At 30.5% G+C, this 27,266-nt stretch overlaps 1 protein-coding gene across 1 annotated transcript in view; it reads right to left on the reverse strand.

The window, feature by feature from the left end:
* LOC126882946 (adipokinetic hormone/corazonin-related peptide receptor variant I) overlaps positions 1 to 27,266 on the reverse strand; it is an 815,905-nt gene that overhangs the window by 476,115 nt on the left and 312,524 nt on the right. The gene's annotated exons all lie outside the window — the stretch shown is intronic.

Raw genomic sequence — 27,266 nt, forward strand, 5'->3', positions numbered from 1 at the left:
AATTTACTTTCGTTCTTCTTATTTTGCACAGTAAAATATTCGTTGTTGAAATAATCCAAAACAGGCGTAAGTTCGTGAAATAGGGTATAACTGCAGCGAATCAAGAAACCAAAATCTTATGTACGATGTTAAAGCAAGTCCATAATAACAAAAACTGTGCAGTTTATTCAACCGATTATGTTACACTCTTATTTCCACTAAAAAAATATATACTATGGTATAAAATATCACATACCAGGTTTGTTCTTATAAAAATTATCAGTAGTAATTGCACAAGAGCTCTAAAATTCTATATTAATTTTAGAGTTCGAGTGCAATTTGTTGCGATTATTTCATGAATAAAACTGTTCAAAACCAAAATTTTATTGTAATTTATTTATGTAATTACCAATTAGTGCAATAATTAAACACAAAGTTTTTATAAATATTTGACGATTGAAAGTCATCACTTTTATAATTTTTAAAACATTAATAATTGTCATTAATGTCACTGAATGTATTGTTTCGTAGCAACTAAGGGCATCTGACGTAATATACTTAACGACGGGCAATTATCAAAAATTATCAATTTAATTCAGATTTCTGTAGCTTTCTATTGGTCAGGATCTCCTATGAATGAAATAATCAGTAGTAAATTGCACAAGAGCTCTGAAATTATTGAATTTTTCCCGAGTGACACTTTGACAGTTTTAATTTCACGAGCCGCAGGCGAGTGAAATTAGGTCAAAGTGTCACGGGGGCAAAAATTCTATATTAATTTTAGAGATCGAGTGCAATTTGTTGCGATTATTTCATGAACAAAACTGTTCAGAACCAAAATTTTATTGTAATTTATTTATGTAAGTACAAATTAGTACAATTAAACAAACAGTTGTTATAAAAATTTGACGGTTGAAAGTCATCACTTTTATAATTTTTAAAACATTAATTGTCATTACCGTCGCTAAATGTATTTTTTCGTAGCAACGAAGGGCATCTGACGTAATATACTTGACGACGGGAAATTATCAAAAATTATCAGTTTAATTTAGTTTTCTGTAGCTTTCTATTGGTCAGAATCTCCAATGAATGAAATAATCAGTAGTAATTGCACAAGAGCTCTAAAATTATTGAATTTTTCCCGAGTGACACTTTGACAGTTTTAATTTGACAGTTTAAATTATGTCAAAGTGTCACAAGGGCAAAAATTATATATTAATTTTAGAGATCGAGTGCAATTTGTTGCGATTATTTCATGAATACAACTGTTCAAAACCAAAATTTTATCGTAATTTATTTATGTAAGTACTAATTAGTACAATTAAAGACACAGTTGTTATAAATATTTCACGGTTGAAAGTCATCACTTTTATAATTTTTAAAACATTAATTGTCATTAATGTCACTGAATGTATTTTTTCGTAGCAACGAAGGGGATCTGACGTAATATACTTGGCGACGGGAAATTATCAAAAATTATCAGTCTAATTTAGATTTCTGTAGCTTTCTATTGATCAGAATCTCCTATGAATGAAATAATCAACAAAATTTTCTTGAAAATTTGAAGCCTCCTTTACTATCGTTATTTTCCTTAATGTCAATTCAGTAAAGTGCTTTGCACAAAATTTTCTTAGTTCATCACTTAAAACTTTTCCGTCAAAAATACGCCTTAAACTACAAGAGACGTTTATCTAGTAAAGTTTGGATTCCTCTGACAAAGTTAATCGTATTAATGCTAGACTTTGCCATCAATGTTTCATGGACCTGATAAATAATAAACTCCTTTAAAGTTTTCTTAAATTGTCATACGTCCACTTTTAATATTTTAGTAGGGGAGGAAAGTATGCTAAAGTTGCAGTCACTCAAGCGTTATGGGGACCTATTGGGCTGTGATTATTGGGTCCTAAATTAAAAAAAAGTTAAGTAAAGTTTTCCGTTTTAGTGGGGACTTTCCATTTTTAAGTTAATTTTCCATTTAAAACAATCGATTTTTCCGATTATAGCGCTATCTATCCATAATTCGAATAAATGTCTCGAATAAAAGCTGCTTATTTTTACGTAAAGAATCCAAATCTGCAATAAAAATTTGGGGCTCCTATTTAATATTTTAAAGTAACCCCCCACCACACCTTCGTAGGGGGTCGTGATTGGTGTCATTAGACAAATTTTTCAAAAATATTGAATAAGTGTATTTTTTAGTTTTTCGATCTGTCATCCATATTGCGAAATATTCGCTTTTTTCTTGTGAAACTTTGGGACTCACCCATTTCCTTACGCCCCGCTCAAATCGTCAGATTTTTTAAATATACACTGTTTTGCATGTACTTAACTTACATTATCTTAATCTGACGATTTCGAGTTTTTCTAAGGATAGATTTTTTTTCGGCCCCCCCTTAAAAAGCTCCATTTGTTAAGAGCCAAATATGGTAGAGGTACATATGCAGGGTACCAGGATTCTCCCTATATGATAATCTGACGCGCTCGAGTAACTGCAAAAATCCCCGCTTGGGCTCCCCTACCATTTTGTTGGGCGCTCTGCCAAGTAGCTTATAATATACACTAATCATCAAAATTAACGCACCACCCAAAAATAGGACATTTTTGAAGTCTCTTATTTCCTAAACCTGTTGTCCGATTTGATTTTCTTTAGTATGTTATAGCTTTATTCCTTAAGAATATGGTTACAATAATATTGTTGCTAAACAGGTAAGTGTCATTGTATACCGGGTTAACAATGATAGTGTGTTTTTTCCTCAAAGTTTGGAACACCCTGTGGAATATTCTAGCGTATCTAAAATATTGAAATTAAATCTCGACTGTAGCCTTGGGCTTTCTTAATATTTTTCTTTTTGATTCATTCGCTTACGTTGGGTAATGAAAAAGTTAGGTACTTTAACAACTAGAAACCTTATTCATCAATACAGGTTGTTTATAAATAATTGCGACAAAATCTAGGGGTAATTGCGCATGAAAAAGTTATAATCGTTTGCTTTATAAACATCTGCCCGCAAATGCTTCGTTTCCGAAATACGGGATGTTGAATTCTTTTTACAAACTGACGATTTATTTATTGCTCTAAAACCCGTTGATGTATGCAAATGAAATTTGGTACGTTTTAAGAGGCGTTTATTGCGAATTTTTTGGCATACAATTAAGTATTTTGTATTCACCATTGGCGTGCATAAGGGATGTATCTAAAATGTTTCTACTCGTGTGCACGCCAATGGTATATATAAAATTCTTAATTGTTTGTCAAAAAATTCGAAATAACTACCTCTTAAAACCTGTTAAGTTTCATTTGCATATCTCAACCAGTTTCAGAGCAATACATAAATCGTCAGTTTGTAAGAAAAATATCTCCAAAAAGAAGAATTTGCGGACATTTATGTTTATAAAGCAAACGGTCATTTTTTTATGCAGAATTGCCCCTTAAAATTTGTCGCACCTATTAATAGAAATACCCTGTATTGATGAAGAACATGGCTAGTTGTTGAAGTACCTATTTTTTTTATTATCTAACATAAGCAAATAAGTCAAAAAACAAGATGTTTAAAAAGCCTAACGGTATAGTTGAGTTTTAATTTCAATATTTTATATACGCTAGAATATTCCACAGGGTGTTCGAAACTTTGAGGAAAAAACACACTATCATTGTTACACTCGGTATACAATGAAACTTAACTGTTTAGCAACAATATTATTAAATCGACATTCTTGAAGAGTAGATCTATAATATACTGAAAAAATCACTTAAATCCGACAACATGTTTAGGAAATACGAGACATCAAAAATGTCCCATTTTTAAGGTGGTGCATTAATTTTGATTCTTCTTCTTAGGGTGCCTGTCCGTTCCGAACGTTGGCGATCATTCTGGCTATGATGACTTTGTTAGTTGCTATACGGAATAGTTGAGTTGAGGTCTTTCTATACCATGCTCTCAGGTTAGCAAGCCAGGATATTCTTCTTCGTCCTGGGGTCCTTTTTCCTTCAATTTTATCTTGTAAAATGCACTGGAGTAGCTGGTATCTGCCTTGATTTCTCATTATATGCCCTAAGTACTGCAGCTTACGGCCCTTCACGATGTTGACTAAATCTGCGGTTGTGTTCATCCTCCGTAGTACTTCTTCATTGGTGACTTTGTCTGTCCATGGTATTTTCAGGATCCTTCTGTACAGCCATAATAATTTTGATGCTCAGTGTATATAGCTGTAATTTTTGTTTAAATATTTATATGGTGTAGATACAGTTTATTACAAACCCTTTTTTAGTGCGTCACAGTGTGTCTAATTCGCTCTAACGCATTAAGCTAGAAGTGACAGGAAAAAAACGTGCGTCCTTGATTATTATACATAGAACTTCGAAAATTATGTATTCGTTGAAGGGTGTTTACGTATTAAAGCGACATACTTATAGATGTATAATTGGTTGAAAATTACAATACCCTAAATAAATAATCAATCCATGATGCGAATAAAGATAACTTGAAACAGAAGTAATCTATCTTGACAATATTTTCACAATTTTAGCGGATAAAATGACAACTATAATTCTAGGTTAGAAATTTGTCAACGACGGCAATTTAAAAGTTTTATTGGTATATTTAGACTTTTTATAGTAAAATTGAGGCTATCAGTGCAAAAGTGGTGTAACCCATTCTATCAATTTTACCAAAACGCTTTTATTACATTAAAGTTATCCCTTATTTAAGTACTTTCAGATGCAAAGTGAAAATACTCCATCTGAAAATACTTCAGTAGGGGATAAATTTTACCATAATAAAAGCCTTTTGATAAAATTGTTAAAAAGGGTCACACCACTTATGGACTGACAGCCTCAATTGTATTCTATATTTATTTATTTTTTCCAAAAATATTTTAAATATTAATATTCTAGCAAATATTTTTATAAATAAACTATAAAGTCAAACAACTAGGAATGCACGTCATATTTAATACGATCATATCACCATAGACAAGTTGACTGTAGACAAGGCATACTGAGCAAAAAAACTGTATCGCGGAAACAGTCGATCCAGTGCCGGTTTAACCTAACTTCGGGCCCTGGGCGCTGGAGGTTTAGGGGCCCCCTTCATTGCCATTCGTTGTCAGTTTTTTAACAAAAGAACACATTTATTAACTCTAAATGTTTATTGTAAAATCCATACGATAAATTTTTTAAAACAAACAAGAAAAATAGCAAACGTAAAAAATATTCCAAACAATACATTTAAAAATACAAAAAAAAAGAAAGTTCTAAAAAACATATTCTAAAAAATACATAAGAAAAAATTTAGCTCACTTTATTTCTTGACTTGTCATTAGCAAACTGCCATATTAATACCTACTATAAAAATTCAGTTCAGTCCTTCATTTTCTATGTAAATAGTGATAATGCTTCTAGGTTATCTTGACCCAAATGTAATCTTTAATATAATATATCTTTATTCTTTATTTTTTTTTTAAAACCGAAAAAGACCGCTCACCTGACGCATTAGAAATAATTGGTATCATCAAATAAACTTCCAGTAAAGTTTAAAATTGGGAAAAGTTGTCTTTGCATCCTGGATGACACCAAATTTTTCAAATGTTTATTAAAATTTTAGCTTAACATTACAAAATGAGTAGTTTCATTATGCAAGTTCTCCTTGGTTTCATCAATATTTTTTATATTTCTCGCATAAAATAATAACTAACGTCTTGACTTCTTTTTTATTTAGCGTAAAAAACATCTAACACCTGATGTAATATCTTTGTAGCATTATATTCCTTTTAAACGATAATTAAGTAATATTGTCGCATATAACATTAAATAGGCAGGTACCTACTTCAATTCTGAATCTATCTTGCCCCTTTAAAATTGTTTCACTTTCAACTTCTGCATCGAAAACTGTTTTTCTTCTCTTTGTTCTTTGAAGGTCAATTCTATAGAATATATTTGAGATATCTTCGCCTTCGCAAAAAAAAAATATTTTTGGATAGTTCAATTTCGCTTAATTTATTTCTCAAGTCTCCAACAAAACTCAAATGTCATTAATTCTACTCCAATCGACAAATTCGTTTCCACAGTTTCTAACGTTTTCTTGTTGCATTTACGCGTTTTAAAATTTTTGCCCAAATCAGTGTCAATGGGGCTGTCTCAAAGGTATCCATTTTATTCTGCAGTGCCTTAGCTTCACTTCTAACTGCTGATTTTTTGTCTCTATTATTGCTTAATTGGAAAAAATATGTTTGATGGATCCGTAGTTTTTAAGTAAAGCATTTACAGCGTCAAAAGTTTTTACAAGTTTTGTTTTCATCACTTCCAGGAATTCATTACAAATTTGGTCAGGCAGAAAAAATGTCTCGAATAAAAGCTGCTTATTTTTACGTAAAGAATCCAAATCTGTAATAAAAATTTGGGGCTCCTATTTAATATTTTAAAGCAACCCCCCACCACACCTTCGTAGGGGGTCGTGATTGGTGTCATTCGACAGATTTTGCAAAAATATTGAATAAGTGTATTTTTTAGTTTCTCGATCTGTCATTCATATTACGAAATATTCGCTTTTTTCTTGTGAAACTTTGGGACTCACCCATTTCCTTACGCCCCACTCAAATCGTCAGATTTTTTAAATATACACTGTTTTGCATGTACTTAACTTACATTATCTTAATCTGACGATTTCGAGTTTTTCTAAGGATAGATTTTTTTTCGGCCCCCCCTTAAAAAGCTCCCTTTTGTTAAGAGCCAAATATGGTAGAGGTACATCTGCAGGGTACCAGGATTCTCCCTATATGATAATCTGACGCGCTCGAGTAACTGCAAAAATCCCCGCTTGGGCTCCCCTGCCATTTTGTTGGGCGCTCTGCCAAGTAGATTATAATATACACTAATCATCAAAATTAAAACACCACCCAAAAATAGGACATTTTTGAAGTCTCGTATTTCCTAAACCTGTTGTCCGATTTGAGTTTTTTTTTGTATTTTATAGCTTTATTCCTTAAGAATATGGTTGTAATAATATTGTTGCTAAACAGGTAAGTGTCATTGTATACCGGGTTAACAATGACAGTGTGTTTTTTCCTCAAAGTTTGGAACACCCTGTGGAATATTCTAGCGTATCTAAAATATTGAAATTAAAACTCGATTGTAGCCTTGGGCTTTCTTAATATTTTTCTTTTTGATTCATTCGCTTATGTTGGGTAATAAAAAAGTTAGGTACTTTAACAACTAGAAACCTTATTCATCAATACAGGTTGTTTCTAAATAATTGCGACAAAATCTAGGGGTAATTGCGCATGAAAAAGTTATAATCGTTTGCTTTATAAACATATGCTAGCAAATGCTTCATTTCCGAGATACGGGATGTTGAATTTTTTTTTACAAACTGACGATTTATTTATTGCTCTAAAACCCGTTGATGTATGCAAATGAAATTTGGTACGTTTTAAGAGGCGTTTATTGCGCATTTTTTGGCATACAATTAAGTATTTTGTATTCACCATTGGCGTGCATAAGGGATGTATCTAAAATGTTTCTACCCGTGTGCACGCCAATGGTAAATATAAAATTCTCTATTATTGTTCTATTATTGCTTAATTGGAAAAAAGATGTTTGATGGATCCGTAGTTTTTAAGTAAAGCATTTACAGCGTCAAAAGTTTTTACAAGTTTTGTTTTCATCACTTCCAGGAATTCATTACAAATTTGGTCAGGCAGAAAAAATGTCTCGAATAAAAGCTGCTTATTTTTACGTAAAGAATCCAAATCTGTAATAAAAATTTGGGGCTCCTATTTAATATTTTAAAGCAACCCCCCACCACACCTTCGTAGGGGGTCGTGATTGGTGTCATTCGACAGATTTTGCAAAAATATTGAATAAGTGTATTTTTTAGTTTCTCGATCTGTCATTCATATTACGAAATATTCGCTTTTTTCTTGTGAAACTTTGGGACTCACCCATTTCCTTACGCCCCACTCAAATCGTCAGATTTTTTAAATATACACTGTTTTGCATGTACTTAACTTACATTATCTTAATCTGACGATTTCGAGTTTTTCTAAGGATAGATTTTTTTTCGGCCCCCCCTTAAAAAGCTCCCTTTTGTTAAGAGCCAAATATGGTAGAGGTACATCTGCAGGGTACCAGGATTCTCCCTATATGATAATCTGACGCGCTCGAGTAACTGCAAAAATCCCCGCTTGGGCTCCCCTGCCATTTTGTTGGGCGCTCTGCCAAGTAGATTATAATATACACTAATCATCAAAATTAAAACACCACCCAAAAATAGGACATTTTTGAAGTCTCGTATTTCCTAAACCTGTTGTCCGATTTGAGTTTTTTTTTGTATTTTATAGCTTTATTCCTTAAGAATATGGTTGTAATAATATTGTTGCTAAACAGGTAAGTGTCATTGTATACCGGGTTAACAATGACAGTGTGTTTTTTCCTCAAAGTTTGGAACACCCTGTGGAATATTCTAGCGTATCTAAAATATTGAAATTAAAACTCGATTGTAGCCTTGGGCTTTCTTAATATTTTTCTTTTTGATTCATTCGCTTATGTTGGGTAATAAAAAAGTTAGGTACTTTAACAACTAGAAACCTTATTCATCAATACAGGTTGTTTCTAAATAATTGCGACAAAATCTAGGGGTAATTGCGCATGAAAAAGTTATAATCGTTTGCTTTATAAACATATGCTAGCAAATGCTTCATTTCCGAGATACGGGATGTTGAATTTTTTTTTACAAACTGACGATTTATTTATTGCTCTAAAACCCGTTGATGTATGCAAATGAAATTTGGTACGTTTTAAGAGGCGTTTATTGCGCATTTTTTGGCATACAATTAAGTATTTTGTATTCACCATTGGCGTGCATAAGGGATGTATCTAAAATGTTTCTACCCGTGTGCACGCCAATGGTAAATATAAAATTCTCTATTATTGTTCTATTATTGCTTAATTGGAAAAAAGATGTTTGATGGATCCGTAGTTTTTAAGTAAAGCATTTACAGCGTCAAAAGTTTTTACAAGTTTTGTTTTCATCACTTCCAGGAATTCATTACAAATTTGGTCAGGCAGATGGCTAACTGAACCTTTTGCTTTATTCGTATTCTGCTGTAAATGCTCATCTAAGAAGTTGTCAGAAGCCAAGTATACAAGACAACTTAATTAATTACCTTTCTGACGACTCGTTAATTCCTCATGAGATAAACGGAAAGCTAGTCCTTAAGAAGCAAGTAATCTAATGGTGACAACAACTCTTCTTAGGACCTTTAGCCAATAGTCAGTTTCGCGTTCTACTTGCTCTTTCAAGCCAACATCTATAACTCCAATCTAACTGATAATTCATATAACATAACTCCATCTAACTGATGATCTTGTTACTAATAGAGTTTACATAAAATTTACTTTGTTCCTGAGATTTGAGCAAACTATTCAAATGTTTCCAGTGGGTAAAATACATCCAAAATTAGTTAAACTATTTTTTTCAATTGAAAATAATTTGCACGGGTAACAATAAACAACTTTAACATTTTCGTATTATATTAGCCAATCTCTCTTTTCTTTGCCTCTATTGGTTTTTACTCTATAAGATGTGCTTTCATTAATCGTTTATAAAAAGATTTGTCTCCAGCTTCATACATTTCATACAATTTTCTAAGGAATCACTCTGGTTTAAAAGTTGTCACGTTCTTACAACGTTATCAGGTATTTCTTAGTCCTTTTTTCTATTTAAAATAATATGTACCTCGATTATTATCGGACTTTATTTTGTTATTAATAAAAGGAAGGACACTTCGCCCAGTGGATAAATTTATCCACTGGGCGCCAAGCGCCCAGTGGATAAACCGGCACTGAGTCGATCGGTGGTCTATCTATCCCTTTTAACCAAGCGATCCCGTGCATGTGACATAGATGGCTATACTGCCGTGCTTAGTAAAAACGTTGTATCTGCAAAAATCTGAAAAAATGAAATTTTTACTTTTTTCTAACCCAAATGTGCATATCTATCTTATTTGCTTACTAAAAATGACCTAGTTAAGCCAAAACACATTAAACACACCGCGTCTTATGCAGTATACTGTGTAAACGTATACGAATTCTTAAACTAAAATCGATTTTACTCGAATGTGATGTCTCTGCAGATACGGCGTTTTTGCTAAGCACGGCAGTATACTACTCAATCATGAATATTGGCGTTACACCTCGATGCACAGAGCGGCCCATACCTTGCCTAATCCACGAGTTAGTTTATCTATGCATAACCCACCGCTACATGCTTGACGGCAAACAAATTCAACAAATTTTTCCTCAAATATATGTGTTTTTTTGCTTACGTCAAGTTTGACAGAAACGCACTGTTGCCAAATAAAAAACACATATTTAAAGATGAAATAGTTTTCAATCCTCAAGACATCAAAAATGACTCATTTTTAAGATGTCCCATTAATTTTGCACCCCAGTGTACATTTTCCAGGCCTAAAAAAATTTTCATATACATTATTCTCCGCCGCTGGCAGCCAGTATTTAAAAAAATGTCATTTATAGACTTTGTTCCTTTCGTTTACTTTCAAATAACTCGATTAAATCCAAGCCAGTTTTTCTCCTTATCGAAAATCTTGACAAAAGGCGATCGAATTGGTTTTGTGAATTGTTATTAGAAATTATTTTAGAAAAGCAACCGAGACAATTCCGTCCAAAAGCGAAATTGAAAATGTAGACTAAATAATGTTTTTTGCACAATGGAACTTTTCATGGGAAGTACGAGATTGGCATAAAAATAACCTGAAGGTGTGTTTTATAAAAAGGGCAACGAGACATGGAAATAGATGGAGAATTGTTTGCGTAAATTTAGAATTGCAGAAAATATTATTTTTGTAGCTCTTTTCCTGTTGAAGAATATTTAATTGGAACTTTATATTATGTAATACTACATATTTGAATATTTTTTAAATTTATGTAAAATATGAAATTTTTGTATTTAGGAAAAATATAATTTTTATAATAAACTTACGTGCATAGAAATCGGCCCACTTAAAAATTTGGTCATTTTTGATGTCTAATATTTCCTAAACCAGTGGGCCGATTGAAGTGATTTTTGGAACATGTTATAGCCTGATTCTTTAGCAATACCACTGTAATAATATTGTTCCTAAAGAGGTAAATTTTCATTGTATACCGGGTGTACAAATCAAACTGAGTTTTTCTCTCAAAGTTCACATCACCCTGTGGAATATTCTAGCATTTATAAAATACTGAAATTAAAACCCAACCATAGCCTCAGGTTTTCTTAACATTCTGTTTTTTTATTCATTCGTTATGTTGGATAATAAAAAAGTTAGGTACTTTAACAACTAGACATGTTCTTCATCAATGTACGGTGTTTCTAAATAAGTGCGACAAACTTTAAGGGGTAATTCTGCATGAAAAAATAATGACCGTTTGCATCATAAACGTATGTCAGCAAATGTTTCGTTTACTAGATACGGGATGTTGAAATTTTTCTTCCAAACTGACGGTTTATTTATTGCTTTAAAACCTGTTGAGATATTAATGAGATTCTGAAGCTATTTTCTTGTGGCATTTTTATAATCAAGTATATTCAAATGGGAAATAAGCCACAATTTTACCTAAAAATGATTTTATTAACGTTTCGACTCCCAAGTCGGGTGTCGTTGTCAAAATACAAAATAATACTAAATAAACAAAAATGTTGTTGCTTAGTAAAAAATTCTTCTAATAATTTATTTAATCTGACTCATTTATATCGGCAATTCAGACACGTATTATACATTTTAAAGTAAACGACTTTAAAATGATATTGCCAATATTGATGAGTTGCGTTCCTGGGACGACTTTACTAAAAGATAGTTCATTCGATTACATGAAATCAATCCCAACTCAAGAATATCCGCCACAAAAAATCATAGCATGTGATCTGTCTTTAAAAAGATAACCAAATGCAACGGTGGCACTGAAATTCTCGCGTTAGAGATTCCATAGTAAATCACGAGGGAAAACCAGGAAAAAACTCGTGATACTATCCCGACATCGTAAGTATTTGGGTTTACATTTAGTTTAATCTCAAAACTAATACCAAATTCTGACTTGATATTTTAAATTTTAAATAATACTAAAATACTAAATATGTACTAACTCGATATGTTACTGACTTACTAATTGTGGTATTTTCTTTCTATTGACTTCCTCCTTTAATATGGGTAACCGCATCCTACTGCATTCTACCGAGGAATTTGCGACACAATTGGTTTCATTTAACATAATTAGAGCCGCTTCTTTGATTTTTCTCTTTTTACTATCTGCTTCTTTTAGGACTATACTTGAATCTCTCCACTGAACTCTATGTTCATTATCCCATGCGTGTTGACATATTTGAGATCTATCAAATTCTCTATTTTTTATATAAGACTGATGTTCATTTACTCTAACGTCTAATGGTCTTGACGTTTCACCTATATAAAATTGTTCGCATTCACAAGGTATTTTATAAATACAATTTTTGTTCTTTCTTGTTCACTGTTAGGTTTAGTTTTAGATAGAATAGATCTCAATGTGTTTGTTGTTTTGAATGTTGTTGATATGTTGAATTTATTTCCTATTGTTTTAAGTTTCTCGGATAGTCCTTTTATATATGGTATTGATATTTTCCTCGTATTATTTCTTGTGAATGTTGCAGGATCCCGTTTTAAGTTGTTCTGTTCCATTCTATTGGATCAAGTATATTCAAATGGGAAATAAGCCACAATTTTACCTAAAAATGATTTTATTAACGTTTCGACGCCCAAGTCGGGTGTCGTTGTCAAAATACAAAATAATACTGAATAAACAAAAATGTTGTTGATTAGTAAAAAATTCTTCTAATAATTTATTTAATCTGACTCATTTATATCGGCAATTCAGGCACGTATTATACATTTTAAAGTAGACGACTTTAAAATGATATTGCCAATATTGATGAGTTGCGTTCCTGGGACGACTTTACTAAAAGATAGTTCATTCGATTACATGAAATCAATCCCAACTCAAGAATATCCGCCACAAAAAATCATAGCATTTGATCTGTCTTTAAAAAGACAACCAAATGCAACGGTGGCACTGAAACTCTCGCGTTAGAGATTCCATAGTAAATCACGAGGGAAAACCAGGAAAAACCTGGTGATACTATCCCGACATCGTAAGTATTTGGGTTTACATTTAGTTTACTCTCAAAACTAATACCAAATTCTGACTTGATATTTTAAATTTTAAATAATACTAAAATACTAAATATGTACTAACTCGATATGTTACTGATTTACTAATTGTGGTATTTTCTTTCTATTGACTTCCTCCTTTAATATGGGAAACCACATCCTACTGCATTCTACCGAGGAATTTGCGACACAATTGGTTTCATTTAGCATAATTAGAGCCGCTTCTTTGATTTTTCTCTTTTTACTATCTGCTTCTTTTAGGACTATACTTGAATACAGTAGGATGTGGTTAACCATATTAAAGGAGGAAGTCAATAGAAAGAAAATACCACAATTAGTAAATCAGTAACATATCGAGTTAGTACATATTTAGTATTTTATTATTATTTAAAATTTAAAATATCAAGTCAGAATTTGGTATTAGTTTTGAGAGTAAGCTAAATGTAAACCCAAATACTTACGATGTCGGGATAGTATCACGAGGTTTTTCCTGGTTTTCCCTCGTGATTTACTATGGAATCTCTAACGCGAGAATTTCAGTGCCACGGTTGCATTTGGTTGTCTTTTTAAAGACAGATCAAATGCTATGATCAGTGTCTACTTGAGTTGGACACATATGGGAAATTTTTTTATTATCAATTTTACGAAAAAAAGTTATTCTTTATAAAAAGTTCTGCATGCCCCAAAACCTAAGATTCAATTATCAGATATCAAATTTTCTCAATATTATACGAGGTATGTCAAAAAATATGAATTTCGGCTAAGGGTAAAGTACCTTTATTTCTCTCAATATCGAAAATTCTTATGATAAAAAGTTGTTTGGAATTAAAAACTAAGATGAAATATGCAATTACATGCTTCTTATTGAAAAAAAAATATTTTTCTCAAATTTATGGATACCCAACATCGTTTTTAATTATTACAAATATCATAACTCGTTTATTATTCATTTTACGAAAAAAAGTTATTCTTCATAAAAAACTTTGCATGGTCTAAAATCTAAGACACAACCATGATATATCAACTTTTATTAATTTTATACGAGGTGTGTCAAAAAATATGAGATTCGCTCAATATTATAGCACCTTTATATTTCACAGTATTTCAATTAGAAGGATGTAATTGCATGTTGACACATAGTTTTTAATTCTAAACAACTTTTTTAATAACCGTTTTCAATATTGTGAAAAATAAAGGTATTTTACTCTTGAGTTAAATTCATATTTTTTGACATAATTCGTATAAAATTAATAAAATGTCATATCTGTTGGTTGAGTCTTCGGTCTTAGGACATACAGAGATTTTTATAAAGAATACCTTTTTTTCGTAAAAGTAATAATAAAAGAGTTATCGTCTGTGTAATGAATAAAAACGAAGTTAATATCAATAAATTTGAGAAAAATTTGGAAAATATTTTTTTCCAATTAGAAGCATGTAATTACATATTTGAGCTTGGTTTTTATTTCCAAACAACTTTTCATAATAAGAATTTTCGATATTGAGAGAAATAAAGGTACTTTACCCTTAGCCGAAATTCATATTTTTTGACATACCTCGTATAATATTCAGAAAATTTGATATCTGATAATTGAATCTTAGGTTTTGGGGCATGCAGAACTTTTTATAAAGAATAACTTTTTTTCGTAAAATTAATAATAAAAAAGTTTCCCATATGTTTCCAACTTAAGTAGACACGCTGTATAAATATAAAAAAAATAAAACTTTTTTTATATTTTTTATCTTATATAGAGGAAATTCACGTTTCTGTTTATATTTTAATTATGTTTTTCTATTATCATATTATAATATATCAATTATGATATCACTACATGTATCTTAATGACGTCATTAGGATACAGATTATTATGGGGATACAGATTTTTAACCAATAGAATCGCGATACTGCATTCGCAATAAAGATAGTACACGCGCAGTGACCAATGGCGAGTCAAATACATACGCTTTGACAGTTCTCAATATGTAAACAAACCGTCAAACTGACAAACTACTTAATTTGTTTGGGTTACAACATTAATAAATTTGAATATATTTTTTGTTGTGAATGATCATAGAAGGAATAGTGTATACAACTGGCATTTAATTATCATTATGAAGCTCGTACTCTATACGAAACTCGCCGCTAGGTGGCTCGTTGCGTATCCCTCATATTCGCTTCATAATGGCCATCATTAAATGCTCGTTGCATAATATACTATTATGTTTTTTAATATTAAATGTCCTGTATTCTGATACCTTGTTTATTGTAATAAATGCGACGCATTATCGTTTTACTTCCTTTGAAATATTCTTATTTTTCAAATTAAAGGGAAAATCCCAGTGATTGGCAATATACCAATGTTAAAAAATTTACATAGAAGTAAAAAACTTCGGTTTGTATAATGGTATGCGTGTCTACTTAAGTTGGAAACATACGGGAAACTTTTTTATTATTAATTTTACGAAAAAAAGTTATTCTTTATAAAAAGTTCTGCATGCCCCAAAACCTAAGATTAAATCATCCGATATCAAATTTTCTCAATATTATACGAGGTATGTCAAAAAATATGAATTTCGGTCAAGGGTAAAGTACCTTTATTTCTCTCAATATCGAAAATTCTCATAAAAAAAAGTTGTTTGGAATTAAAAACTAAGATCAAATATGCAATTACATGCTTCTAATTAAAAAAAAAAAAAAAATTTTCTCAAATTTATGGATACCCAACATTGTTTTTAATTACAAATATGATAACTCGTTTATTATTCCTTTTACGAAAAAAAGTTATTCTTCATAAAAAGCTTTGCATGGTCTAAAATCTAAGACACAACCATGATATATCAACTTTTATTAATTTTATATGAGGTGTGTCAAAAAATATGAAATTCGCTCAAGATTATAGTACCTTTATATTTCAGAATATTTCAATTAGAAGGATCTAATTGCATATTGAAACATAGTTTTTAATTCTAAACAACTTTTTTAATATCCGTTTTCAATATTGTGAAAAATAAAGGTACTTTACTCTTGAGTGAAATTTATATTTTTGACATACCTCGTATAAAATTAATAAAATGTGATATCTGATGGTTGCATCTTCGGTCTTAGGACATACAGAGCTTTTTATAAAGAATACCTTTTTTTTCGTAAAAGTAATAATAAAAGAGTTATCGTATGTGTAATAAATAAAAACGAAGTTAGTATCAATAAATTTGAGAAAAATTTGGAAAATATTTTTTTCAAATTAGAAGCATGTTATTGCATATTTGATCTTAGTTTTTATTTCCAAACAACTTTTCATAATAACAATTTTCGATATTGAGAGAAATAAAGGTAATTTACTCTTGAACGAAGTTCATATTTTTTGACATACCTCGTATAATATTGACAAAATTTGATATCTGATGATTGAATCTTAGGTTTTAGAGCATGCAGAACTTTTTATGAAGAATAACTTTTTTTCGTAAAATGAATAACAAAAAAGTTCCCCATATGTTTCCAACTTAAGTAGACACGCTGTATATAGGGTGTAAATTTGAAAAGTTGCCACCCACTATAATTTGGTCCCTATAGAAAATCTAAAAATATACAAAAACACATCAAATTTATTTGTGAGGGGGACATTTTATAGACCAGTTTTCAAACAAATTACACTAACCCTCTTGCGGGGGCGGGCACAACCCCAAAATCTTTAATGGAAAGGGGGGTTGGTTGATACCTCATTTTAAAAATCGTTGGAATACCTTTTCAAAAATACCACATACATTATATTTATCTTCAGTAATTTTGGAAGAATCAAGTGAAACCGTACAGATAATGAATATCGAGTTCAGAATTCCAAAAACTTTTTTGGAGTATTGAACTCCAAATTAAATTTTTGTTCAGGTGTTGAAGTATTTAGAGTGTTTTTTGAAGTATTTTTGGAAAAATCAAATAAAACTGTAAATATATTAAGTATCGAGTTCAGAACTCCAAAATTGATTAGAGTATTTAGTCCAAGACTATTCCAAAAGTACAGAAAAGAAATATAAATCATGTGGTATTTTTGAAAAGGTAATTTAATGACCTTCAAAATGAGGTATCATATAACCCCCCTTTCCATTAAAGATTTTGGGGGTTGTGTCTGCCCCCACTATAGGGTTGATGTAATTTAGTTGAAAACTGATCTACAAAATGTCCCCCTCGCAAATAAATTTGACGTGTTTTTGTATATTTTTAGATTTTCTATAGGGACCAAACTATAGGGTGTGGCATCTTTTCAAATTGACACACTGTATAATTTTTATTAAAAAAAATTAAAAAAGAGTCTTCCAAATGGATTATAAGAACATCAGAACGTTTTCGATCTAGTCAGATCATCTTCAGTGACATTCTGAATAGTAATTGAAACTAGCCCACTAGTTGATACATAGCCTTCAAAATTACATAATTTTTGCTTAAATTGTACTATTGTAGTACGACCCAATGTCGATGTTAATAGATTATGAAATTAGGACTCGAAAGCAGCATGGCTTCCCTGCTCGAAATAGCTGAAAGGGTACTTGTCTAGTGTCAGGGTACTTGTCAGTTTTTTTGAAAAATCTTTGGAAAACTTATGTCAATTCTGATAACTCTTTTATTATTAATTTTACCAAAAAAAGTGATTCTTAGTAAAAAGTTCTGCATGGTTTAAAACCTAAAATACAACCATCTTATGTCAAATTTTATCCATTTTATACGAGGTATGTCAAAAAATATGAATTTTGCTTAAGAGTTAAATACCTTTATTTTTCACAATATCAAAAATTGTTATTATGAAAAGTTATTTAAAATTAAAAACTATGTTTCAGTATGTAATTACATCCTTCTAATTGAATTATTCTAAACTATAAAGGTACTTTACTGTTGATCTAAATTTATATTTTTTGACATACCTCGTATAAAATTGATACCATTTAATATAAGATGGTTGTATTTTAGATTTTAGACTATGCAGAACTTTTTACTAAGAATCACTTTTTTTCGTTAAATTAATAATAAAAGAGTTACCTATCAGGATTGAAATAACTGAAAATAATGTTAGTTATCTAAAATTGTTTTTTATGAACGATATAATTGCATATTTAGACCAGGGCGGATCTGTAAAAATATTAGTACATTTGGACGTTGAGAGGTGACTCCAATTTTTTTGCAGAAATTGCTTGAAAATAACTCAAATAATAATATTTGAGTTATCCTCCCTCTCAAAAAGTTCCGGAACATTGTTTAAATAATGGAAATGTCAAAAAATTAAGGAAAAATTCGATTTTTTTCTTCGTTTTTTGATTATAACTTTAAAAGTATTCATTTAAAAAAAAATTTGTGCTGATATAAAAGTTGCATAATTAAATTTCCTAGAATATAAAATTGGTTAAAAATTTAAAGAATGGTCACCCTTGTTGAAAAATAGCAATAATTGCGAAAAAAACCATACAAAAACAAGTATTCGCATTTTACGTTTTTCAACCATTTATTCTACACCTAGGACCTTAATATTTCACACAGAAAAACCTTATTATACAATAAAACAATACTGTAAATTTGATAAAGATCGGTTTAACAGATTTTGCAAAATAAATTTTTCAATCCAGCTTTCGCAAAAAAAATTCATTTTTTCAAAATGTTACAGGACTAAAAATAAAGCAGAGAGTAAGTTGAATTTTTTTTTGTTTATAGAAGTGTACTGTACCTTTCATTTCCAATTTGAAAAACTAAAATCGATTAACTACCACGGCGTCAGTAATTTTTTTAAATAAACAATAATTATTGGTGCTACGCGCAGGACAGCGGATAGTTGGCTCTTATTGGGAATTCCAATAACCTTTGATAATGATTGATACATTTTAATTTTTATTACATTTCGATATAAATAAATAAATTTATTTATTGCAAAATAAAAACACATACTCTATCCTTTGAAATAACACTTTTTTTAGCAAAAACTTTCTTTGTTCACATATTTTAACTTAGAGAATAAAATTTTATTATTTTTAAACATATGCAATTGTTTAAACAATATTTCACAAACAATAATAAAATTAGTTTGATTTTTGTGGAATTAAAATATTAAAATACAACAAAATATAGAGTAAGAAAATAATATATTAGATAAAGATTGGAAGAAATTTTGGTGGAAATCAACTTGTGTGAATAGAACACGGCTGTCCTGCGCGTAGCACCAAAAATTATTGTTAATTTTAAAAATTTCCTGACGCCGTGGTAACTAATCGATTTTAATTTTCAAAATTGCAAAAGAAAGGTACAGTACACTTCTATAAGTAAAAAAAAATTCAACTTGATATCTGCTTTATTTTCAGTCCTGCAACATTTTAAAAAATGAATTCTTTTTTGCGAAAGCTGCATTGCAAAATTTTTTTTGCACAATCTATTAAACCGATCTTAATAAAATTTACAGTGTTGTTTTAATATATCATAAAGTTTTTCTGGGTAAAATATTAAGGTCCTAAATGTAGCATAAATGGTTGAAAAACGTAAAATGCTAATACTTGTTTTTGTATAGCTTTTTTCGCAATTCTTGCCATTTTACAACAAGAGTGACTATTTTCTAAATTATTAACTAATTCTATATTGTAGGAAACTTAATTACGCAACTTTTATGTTAGTACAACTTTTCTCAGAAATGAATAGTTTTAAAGTTATAATCAAAAAACCAAAAAAAAAATCGAATTTTTCCTTAATATTTTGACATTTTGATTATTTAAACAATGTTCCGGACCATTTTGAGTGGGAGGATAACTCAAATATTATTATCTGAGTTATTTTCAAGCAATTTCTGCAAAAAAATTTAAGTCACCTCTCAACGTCCATCTCAAAACAGATGCTCCCTGGACTAATTAGAATATATTTTTTAATTAAAAATAACTTTCAATTACAAAATAAAGCTATTTTACTCTTGAGTGAAATTCAAAGTTTTTGACATAGGTACCTCGTATAATATTCATAAAATTTGATATTTGGTGGTTGAATCTTAGGTTTTCGGCCATGCAGAACTTTTTATAAAGAATAACTTTTTTCGTAAAATTAATAATAAAAAAGTTTTCTATATGGATAGGTACAACTCAGAGGGACATACTGTACAAACCGAAGTTTTTTACTTCTATGTAAGATACTTATTTTTCTTGTAGGTTCTACTACGTAGGCCCTACTAAGCTCATTAATTAGTAAAAACAAGCAGAGTCAGGAAAATACTGTGTTTTGTAATAATGTTGTATCACTTACAATATCACAAAAAATGTATGATTCATAAAAAAGTAGTTTTTGAATTACTGACCAGGAAGCAACATTATCGACATCATCATTATCATCATTATCATCATCATCATCATCATCATCATCATCATCATCATCATCATTAGTAACATCACAGCTCATTCTGGGCTAAATCATTGCGATGGCAAGGCAAAGCCTAGGTCTTGCTCTAGATGGATATCCAATCTGCCCTCATCGGTCAAAAACCTGTTACACCTTCGTCTCACCTAATTACATGTAATATCCATCTCGGTTCCATCGGGTTCATCGGGTTCCTCCAAGCTTCTATACAACTCAAAGTTACAACGCTTGCACCTTAAACCTTGCTCTTTTATTCCTTTATATTCTGCTTACGATCTTTCGCTCGAAACGTTCAAGCAGTTTTCGGTCCTTTTGTGTAAGTAACCACGTTTTTGCTCTATATGTTGGCACTAGTATAAATAGTATTCAATAGATGGTCAATTCAAGTTTTCTTTGTACTTTTGAGGCCATATGCCTTTTCAAACCATAGTAATACTTGTTGACAATTACAATACTCTATTTTAGTCAGTAGTGAAATAGTGATTATTGAGTGTAGTTATCGTCAGAGAGTACGTTAAATTTTTAAAGTCAGAAATTGATAACAAGACATGGTCTCCTTCAACAATATATTTATGTCACCTCCAAGAAAACATTTCCTTAAATTTGTTTTCTTTTGTGAGAATTTTGACCTTATTAAAGTTCATTATATGTTTTGCTAGAGAACACCTCTCTGCATAGGGTTTAATATCACTTCTGTGAGAGACCATTCGATCTTTTAGGTACTCGAAGATTGATCATTGCAAGAGTTACTATACACTGCTGAGTAGAGCCCTATAGTACTGTATTATTTCAGATATTGTATTTTAGATTTGAAGTTTCTTGTATAAAGGTTTTAATTATTAATATGAAGACGGAACGAGATCCCACGCCTATAGGCCCAGATGTGTGGAACTGGAACAAATTATTGGGAATAATACGCCAGCGATATGTGGTGCGGGGAATCTTAGTTTAGTAAAAATAACATTCACCACCATCTGAACCAATTTTTAACACTAATACGAATTAAAATTTATTGCAATTAGAGGTTTTAATAGTTTTGTTCTCAGGGGAAACGGATTTAAGCATGAAGAATAGGTAGATTAGATGTAACGTTTTTAGTGTTAATATTTTTAGTCGATATGAAGACCTAGACTCGAATGGACTTGTGCTTGGGATAGCTGAAATAGACGTGACGACGCTTTTTAGACGTACTTATATATTAACAAGCCGATCATATTAAGTAGACGCGATAATTTCCAAAGGCATTTTTTTTTGTAAGAACGAGTAAATTGTGGCCTCTTTAATTCGACTTATTCACTTTTACATTTCGTCAACTTGTCAGTACAGTAGAACCCCGATAAGCCGGCCTCGGATAACCCGGATGTCCAGCTAACCCGAACCAATTTTCATCAGACAAACATTTCAACAATAAAAATGTTACTCGTATATTTTCATTTATACCATACTCTGTATTAGAGTACAAATGTCTCGTTTCATATGGGTTCTCTGAAGTCGCATGTTGGAATATTTTCCTAGTGGCGCCTTTTGATATTTTCATATCTGGGCTAACAGAAAACTTGATTCGTGTCGACATTTATTTTTTTTACCATATTCTCCGGCTAACCCGCATTTTCGATAACCCAGATCGGCCACGGTCACAATTAATCCGACTTATCGAGGTCCCACTGTATCTATAATTTAGTTTTCTATTTTATTAATTTAAACTGTTACGCCTAATACGGACTTTTATTATTACTAATGTCTTTACCGAATTCTACAGTAGTAGTCCAAGTAATGAAACTTAACCCGGCACCTGCCACGTAGGGTGCTACCAGCACCCCATAACACATTTTTATCAAATATTTGGTATTTCAAGTTTGGTAACCGAGCTGTGCGTCACAGTAGCTTTCTATAATATTATATAGCATATAATATGTGTTAGTGTTTGAAGTGGTTATTTAGTGTCATTCTGAACTTATAGCTCTAAAGTCGAATTGGGGTGTAATCATCTGGCACTTTCAGTTTTAATTTTTTTTTGTATTTTTGATAAACAGGTCAAATTTACATTTTTTATTGAAATAACTGATTTAAATTATTAATATAGACTCTATACTCACTGAATCTTAATTTTTTTAGATATTTTACTTGACTTCATTTATTATGGCTTGGTACTTGCTAATTTGCTTATAACACCTTTTTCATTTTATTTTTTAACTTTTATAACATATTAGTGGCTAATAAGTTAATAAAACATGTTTATTTATATTCTTGTGTTACTCAACACATTTTTTGTTTATTAAACAAGTAGATTACAGAAAATTTTTGAGGGGTGATGTGAGCACCCCACGTGGCAGTTGGCGCCTTGCAAAGTCACGTGGCAGGTGCCGGGTTAAAATAGGACAAAACCTCGCAATTTTTACAGAATGGGTCGATTTACTTGAAAATTTGAGAATAAGTAGTGGATAGTCCAAGGATTAAAATCTATATCAGGCCGAAAGGCGCTTTTACCATGGGGGTGGTTGCCACCCCATCTCGGGGGTGGAAATTTTTTTATTTTATGTTGATCGCAAAAGTTGGTAAACAGTCAGTCTAAGCAAACAACGTTCTATACATTTTTTTTATAAAAGTAATAGTTTTCGATTTATTCGCTAAAGAAAGTTTTGGTTTAAATCGAAAAAAATCATTGTTTTATTCAGTTTCCAATACCTTTTGAAAAAATAAACAAAACCGATATTTATAATTTGCTTTAAGACCAATAAATAGTAATCGAGCTATACTTTATTATATGTTAGCTCCTCTTCGTAAAATGCTAAATATTGTAGTTTCAAAGTCAAAAGACGGGAAAACTATGTATTTTTCGAGGATAACTTGTTCAAGCTTATTTAAAGTATTTAAAAATATCTATCTCTAGATACAAAAAAATGGTCCCTAGCTCAAAAATTAAGTGACTAGTAAAAATAATGTCAGTTCCTATTTTTTTCAGCGAAAAAGTGATTGGAAACTTCCACCCACTCTCCACCCTAATTAAAATTGGTCATGAACCTTATTTGGTCTTCTTAATTTAAAATTGAGTTAAAAGCGAATAACGAATTTTTGTAGTTTGGTAAAAAATGCATTTTTTTCAGAATAGAAAGGTTAGCATCAGAGATACGAAAAAATATTTCAATATAAAATTTTAGCTCATTTAATTTCCAAGAACTTATTTTACAAAAATTTTTTCTACGGCAAAAATTGAGTGAGCAATTGAAAATAAAATCTTGTAATAACATGCAAAAACCACCTTTACCAACCCTGTCAAAGTCACCTCTTTTTGCTAATGAGGATTTTAAAAGGATTTAATATTAACAACCTTATAGGTCCTACAAAAACTTGTAGAAATTCTTATGTTAACAAACTTTCTAGGATAAAAAATAAAAAAGTTACGGTTAAAATATCAATATATTTTTTTGAAAAAAAAAAAGAGATATCCAATTGGATGCATAATAATGTAAGTTAGCGGTGTTCTTAGTCATCGGTCTTATTCATTCTTCTTTATTTATGTATTATTAATAGATTTCAGAAATTTGACTGGCTTAGGCTGATTAGTTTAAAAAAATAGAGTTAAAATCGAATAAAGAATTTTTATAGTTTGGTAAAAAATGCCTTTTTTGCAGAATAGGAAGATTAGCATCAGAGATACGAAAAAATATTTAAAAATAAAATTGTAGCCTATTTAATTCCCAAGAATTTGGATTGCAAAACTTTTTTCACGGCAAAAATTGAGTGAATAGTAAATGAGTATAATACCGAAAAACATTGATTTTTTTGATATAAAACTAACAATTTGGATAGCGAATAAATCGAAAACTATTAATTTCATCAAAAAATGTATAGAACTTTTTTGCTTAAAATGAATATTTTTATCAACTTTTGCAGTTAAAATATAATAAAAAATTTCCACCCACGGGATGGGGTGTCAACCACCCCCAAGTCAAAAGCGCCCTTCGGCATTATATTGATTTTGATCCTTGGACTATCCACTACTTATTCTCAAATTTTCAAGCAAATCGATCCCTTCTGTAAAAATTGCGAGGTGAAAAGCTTCGGGTCCTGGACTGTAGTCCTTTCTTCTAATTTTTTAATACTATTGTTGATACGTAGTTGAATTTATGGAGGATGTACTGAATAGTACACAATTTAGAATCTAATCAATCAACTGAAATCTCCTGATCATTAATATCGGAAACTGAATATAAAAAAGGTCGCTTTTATCGCTTGTAAACGTCGTTTATCCAAAACGGTATCATAAAACCGAGACTTTGTAGTCGTTTGTATATTTAATGCTCCATTATTGTATCCGTTTTGCGAAACGATCAACAGAAGCAATATTGAACTCTCATATCTTAGTCTATTAGATTGAAAATGTATTAGCTATCTTGAAAATTTGCTTTTCGATAATAAAAAAAAAATATAATATTGGAAGAAATTCAATAGGAGGGATATAAGTAGCTGATACAAAAACATTTCTTTTTAAGATACATTTTTGAATAAAGCATAATAGTCTAGTAAAATAAGATTACACTACATGTAAAGCAAAATGTAAATTCGTACAGGTTGGAACAAATTTTATATCAAAGCTTAGGTAAGTACAAAAGATATTTTCAGGGAAACATCCAAATCATATAAGGAGATCATTGTTTAAATAATTAAAAAGTGGTCATTTTTGCACAATATTTACTTTTTTAACTGCTGAGGTAATTTACATTTTAATGAAGGTCTTTTGGAATTTTGTGTACAAAGCTGAAGGATAAATCTCTCACTCAAGACTTATTAAATTAAATTTAACCCGCTATTTATTTAAATAATTATATTATATAAAATTTAAAAATCAAATTTGCAGAAAATTATTATTTTCGTTTTTAATAAGTAAAATAAATTATTTTATTTTATAGTAATTTGCGCTATATTATCCGAATTAAGCAAAAAAAGTGAGTATGTGTGAGGTCCCATTACTTTTATCTTTATGCATATTTTCTAAAAATGTATTGTTAAATTCAAATTTCAATTAAACTCCCCTCTAAAATAGCATTTGGAAATTTTTCTAATTTGTTTATATTTTCTATTTTTAATAACGTCGCGATGATTAAACATTTTGAAATGCCGTTTCGATAATAGGGCTCCTGGGAATTTTTCACTAATTAACAAATATTTTTTGTCGTATTTTCTTCTTCTTTTTTTTTCCTTGGAGTTTGCAATACACCATTTTGCAATATATTTTCCTATACTTAATATTACCTATCGTATTTTATCCTACTTAATTTATTTAAGAATTAACCACCAGTCAGTGGGGAGACATTAGGAAAAAACATAGTTTTGCCTATACAGAATGTTTTATTAAGGATGTCCAATCTCTGATTTGTAATTTCTAGACCTCAAAATATTAAGACTTAACCACAATCACTTACATAAAATATGACTCCTCATTATGTAACAGGGTGATTTATTTAAAAATTCAATAAATATTTTTGCTCAGTATTTTAAAACTGTTCGACGTATCTTTTCATACTTGGTAGAAAGTGTAGGTACTATACATCCTATGAAATTATGTTAAAAACACGTTTCCGACTAATACCAGAGGCGTACTACAGGGGACAGCAAATGATTGACCCTTCCCAAATTCTACGCCACTGGCGAAATTGCCATTTTAGCGCAATTTTTAGATTCTCCAATACTCTCTATGTAAATAAAATATTCTTCACTCGTAACGTTAAAATCATTAGTTTTCGAGATATTTGAAGTTAAACAGATAACGCTACAGTTAAGGGTCAAGCATTTACTGTCCCTTGTCGTACGCCTCTGGTAATAGCCGGAAACTTGTATTTAACATAATTTCATAGGGTGCATAAGTACACTTTCTACCAAGTATGAAAAGGGCACGTCGAATAGTTTTACAATACTGAGCAAAAATATTTTTTTTAATTTTAAATAAAATACCCTGTAACTCAATAAGGCGCCATATTTAATTTAAGCGATTTGGATTAAATCTTAATATTTTGAGGTCTAGAACTTATAATTTTTACTATAAGGAAAGAGAAGAGGAAGAAAAAACGCCAAAAAAATTTGTTAATTAGTAAAAAATTCCCAGGAACCCGATTATCGAAACGGCATTTCAAAATGTTTAATCCCCGCGACGTTATTAAAAAAATAAATTATAAACAAATTAGAACAATTTTCAAATGCCATTTAAGAGGGGAGTTAAATTGAAATTTGAATTTATCAATAAGTTAATCCTATATTGTAGGAAATTTAATTACGCAACTTTTATGTTGGTGCAACTTTTCTCGAAAATGAATACTATTAAAGTTATAATCAAAAAACCAAGAAAAAAATCAAATTTTTCCTTCATTTTGATTATTTAAACAATGTTCCGGACCTTTTTGTGTGGGGGGATAACTCAAATATTATTATATGAGTTAGTTTCAAGAAATTTCTGCAAAAACATATGAGTCACCTCTCAACATCAAAATGTACGAACATTTTTACAGATGCGCCTTGGTCTAATTGTTCGAATGTCTATATAATATAATATATTATGTAGTCGATTCCTATCTTATGGAGTACTTCAATTATCTTCTCGTGCTTTACATTATCGAATGATTTTGCGTAGTCTATAAAGCATACGTACACGTCTTTATTCATATATATTCACTGAATATTCCTGAAAATACTTCTTGTGCATTAATGTGTCATCATTAATTTTCACTTG

Source organism: Diabrotica virgifera, chromosome 4 (genome assembly GCF_917563875.1).
Source record: "Diabrotica virgifera virgifera chromosome 4, PGI_DIABVI_V3a".
Taxonomy (NCBI): domain Eukaryota; kingdom Metazoa; phylum Arthropoda; class Insecta; order Coleoptera; family Chrysomelidae; genus Diabrotica; species Diabrotica virgifera.